The sequence below is a fragment of the Passer domesticus genome, chromosome Z (assembly GCF_036417665.1).
Source record: "Passer domesticus isolate bPasDom1 chromosome Z, bPasDom1.hap1, whole genome shotgun sequence".
NCBI lineage: Eukaryota > Metazoa > Chordata > Aves > Passeriformes > Passeridae > Passer > Passer domesticus.
In genome coordinates this window covers 74,271,034-74,275,489 of record NC_087512.1, presented here as the reverse complement: position 1 = coordinate 74,275,489, position 4,456 = coordinate 74,271,034, and positions in this window count along the sequence as shown.

The window sequence follows — 4,456 nt, the reverse complement described above, 5'->3', positions numbered from 1 at the left end:
TTTCTCTCCCGGGGATTTTCAGGGGCCGCAGCTACAAACACTCATGTTGCGCAGAAGCCAATTCCACTGTGTCCTGTGGTGGGTGGTGGTTTTTCCTCTCCCCTACCGGTGAAAACACTCAAAGTGATACTGATTGTAACTAATGGTTGAAACCCAGAAAAACAGCTTCAAAGGAAACGCTAACGCTTGGATTCTTTGGGATGACTGACTCTTTGTTAGCATGAGGAAGGGTCCTGACATGCTGCTTTCCCCCAGGATGCTACTTGTATACTGGACTGCCTTTGGGTTTCCTGTAGGTTGTTTTGCTTTTGCATTCTTACCATTTATATATCAAGGGATGTGTAATCCAATGTGTCTTCTTTACTATTGATGTCAAATAAAAATATTTTCAGTTACAACATTTGGCAGCATTGCTCTGGATTACCCCATCTTCGTGGGTTTCTGGCTCATGGGGTGGACTAGGCTGTGCCTTGATTTCCTTGCATTAACTTTCTCCAGATTTTCCTCCCTCTGGCTACTTCCTGAATTAATTTCTCTGTGCTGCAAAATTTTTGCCCCTTAGAGACACAGACCTGAGAGTCCCCAAATGACACCAGAAAACTAGGGTGGTTCCTGTATCTGGGTAGGGGCACAGCATGCAATCCTTCCTGAAACCAGAGGATGCAAACCCTCACTGAGGCAAACAGGCCACTGCTTGCTCCCTGAGTGCTTGTGGGTTTGGCTAGAGTGTGGAAATGGAGGAATAATTCCTGGGAAACTGAAGTAAACCTTGCTTGTGTTCCTTGGCAATTTCTCTCAAAAACAGTTTCTGTGGAAGAGTTCTTTCTGGCCAGACTGTGGCTAAGGCTAGGCATGAGCTCCCCAGTGCTCTCCAGGGAAAGGTGGGCTTGTTTCCAGCTGAGACCAAGTACCAGCCTCTGGGCCCAGGCTGGCACAGTGGGCAGGACATCCCCAAGCTCCTGCAGCTGTTTGCAGGCATGCTCTGAAGGCCATATTGACAGGGATCTGGAAGAGAGCAGTGGCCTCTGCCTGCTTTGTCCCCTCACAACTGCCTCCTAGGGCTTTGGGGACAATGCAGGACCATTACTGAAAGGAACTTGCCAGCAAACTGGGGTGCTGCAGCAGGCTTGGTGGTTCCTGTTGCATTTTCTGTTGACTCTCAAACCCTGAAATGTTGCAAGGAATCATGGGTGTTACCTTTTCATCCTTCCAAGTTTGGCATCTACAGGCAAAAAAATAGTCTAAGAGCAACCTACCACTTCCTCCTGCAGATGGGAGAAGTATTCTGTGGGCAGAATACTTCTGCCCTCAGAGTATTAAGCTATTCCTCCTCTCTACATCCTGAGTGGGTGAGTCTCCATGGCTGGAAGAAACCATGTGTGGAAATTTTGTCCCTTGCTGAAAGCAGCTGACAAGTGTCACCAGGATTTCACCCTTCTCTCCACTAGTTACCAGGGCTTCTCTGGACCAGATCAGCTTGTGGCTGGTAAAGGATCCCATGACTCTTGCTGTGAGATCATATTTGCTCAGAGAACTTTCTCCAGAGCTTTCTTTCTGCTTCAGCACAGCTTTCTCCACCTCATGCTCCACCTGCTTGCCAAGAGCCAGGATGAGGGAGCAAACATTACATTTATCCCACATGTTTACCCTGCTACACTTTACTGTTCTCCAGCCCACAGGGGGAAAAAAGAGCCAAAAACCCACAACAAAAAAGAAGCTGTTAAAAGGAAGGAAAGTTCTAAGCTGGAGTTTGCTAAACCTTTTCACCCTCTTGGAAGGAGTCCGAAGTAGGCGTGTTTGTCCTTTGTTCTTGCTCTGTGTCTTAGCACAGCATTGCTGATTGCTGGATGTGTTCTTATTTGACTACATCCAATGTGCAGGATGTCTGCATACTCAGGGACAATGCACTCATATGACACGTATATTTTCTGTCAACCCAAGGCAGCAACCTTGTTCCTGGATCCTGTTTGCCTTATCCATCCACTGCTCTAAGTATAACCACCAGCAATGAAGATGACTGCACAAGAATCTCTGTAGAGTCAGTGGTGCCTTGACTTCCCAAGTCTGCACTAGACTTTGCAGTGATGAGCTAAGTGGAGAAAATAAGGGGTTTGGGTTAAATCCAAAGGCTGGACCAGTAAACTTTTTCCTGATTACCTTCCTGCCTCTCATACGCATGAAAATTATTTCCAAGAATTCTTGCTCCATGATTTTTCCAAGGATGGAGGTATTGCTCATAATAATTTTGTAATTACATTTTGTAATTGCTACAGAAGGATGGAGGTACTACTGCTGTTTCACGTAACTTTATCCTTGCCCTCCCTAAAGGTGGGCATCATATTAGGTTTTTCATTCAGCCTTTTCCCATTTGCCATGATATTCCACCATGACTGACAGCAGCTTCATTGGCATGAACTGATAATTCATCTGGGTTTGTGTCATCTATTCTATTCTTTAAGCAGTCCTTAAGCCTCACGTTTGGTCTTCCTACCTACTTCCAAAACCAAGCTGGTGAATGCAGACATCTGGGAGTCAGCTTTGCCTCCGAAGATGCTACAAAAATCTTGATCATTGTGGTTTTTTCCATATTGTCCAGTACCATAGTGTTTCCTCCATCTGTCAGTGGATGTGCATTTCCCCCAACTTCTAGAATACCTATAGGGTCCTGTTGTGATATCTTTAATGACCCTTTCTAATCTGAGTTGTAGGTGGAACTTGGCCATGCTCAATACCACCTCTAAGTACCCAAGCAAGCAATGTTTACTACATTCTTTTGCTATTGTAGTTCTCATTCTTACATGCTGCTTTGTTGTTGTCTTTGCTGTTTTTTGGGGGTTTTTGTTGTTTGGATTTTTTTGTTTGGTTGGTTTTTGTTTGTTTTGGTTTTTATTTATTATTTTGCTACAAGAAGTGCTCTATTTAGTCAAGCAGGACTTCTAGTGAAATTCCCAATTTTCTTGCAGAAGGGAAGGCTTGGGATATTCAGGATGAACACTCTGAAAAAACCCTTCCCAAGGATGCAGTCCTGGGACAGCATACCGAGGTGCCACCTTGGGAGGTTTCAAGGGTTGATCAGTGGCTCCTGGGCTGTGTGACTGACACAGCAATAAACCAGACCCCCAGGAGCTCCAAGCCAGAGCCAGCAGAGCAGCAGGAATGCTGTCCCTGTGTGAAGGGACACTGCTGCACTAAGGTCATGGACAATGACAACAAGCCTGGAGAAGCCTGCAGAGCACTTCCAAGGAAAGAGCAGGGGGTTGCCTGTGCTTTCCAAACCTGCTTTACACTATATTTTACTAATCAGAACTTGGCATGGTGTTTACACTGTGACCATCTGCTGTGCTGCAGGAGAGAAAAGGAGGAGCTGTGAAACTTTCCAAGGCTGTGTCCAACTCACCCAGAGCTGGCAAACCTGTTAAGCCCATGTCTGGGACATGTGGAGGTGCTACTCACTGTTGGCACGTAGAAAATCACATTAAGAGCTCACTGACCACTGTTTTTGGTTTGTTTTTTTTTACATCCTCCAACTTTCTCTCAAGAGGGAGAGCAACAACTTAGTCAAAAAATGCAAAACATTGGTAGATTTCTATGTGAAAAAGAGTTTGAAAAGTCATCCCTCCAGCAACACCCCACCTAGCAAATGCCTCAGTTTTCTTTCCAAAAATACAACTGGAACAATTTTGTTTTGTTTTTTTTTTTAATGGGGAAAAAAAATCCTAGCCACTGTATTTCTTTCCCATGGGATTTAGTGACCCCTCTAAGGGAAATGTGCTGACAAGTCTTCACAGGGCAGAGCAGCACTGATGAAGGGGGTCTGGGGTCTGAGGTCACAGCACTCCAGAGCAGCCTGTGTTCCAGCAATGTGGGAGATGTCTCTGCAGCATAACTATTCTCCCCATTTCCAGAAATACTGTCAGAGATATGTGTACCCAAGGAAGAGTGAGATGTGCCAGAGAAGCAACCAGGACTGGAAAAAATCTGTATTGAAGGGAAAAGAGATTATTCTTCTGTTTGTGGTCCAAATTTCTTTGTCCTTCTGACTGTAGTACTACCAAAGCTGATGTGTTCTTACAGAGGAGGCAGTGGTATGGTCAGCCCTGGCACCTGGCGTTAAATTAATGAATTTAATGCATCCACTCATCAATTATCAATGCCTGGGGATGTGCTTGACACAAGGAAGTGCAAAGGCTTTGTAAGGACATCAGTGGCACAGGTGAGGTGGGATGTGTTGGTGAAACAAGTCCCCAGAGGCAGGCTCAGAATGTCACAGAAGCATAGAATGGCTGGGGTTGAAAGGGACCTTTAAAGACCATCTAATTCTAACCTCCCTGCCATGGGCAGGGACACCTTCCCCTAAAGCAGATTGCTCAAAGCCCCATCCAACCTGACTGAGCACTTCCAGGACTGGGGTATCGATGTCTCTCCTGTTTTGAGATGTCATGTGAGACAGTGTAAA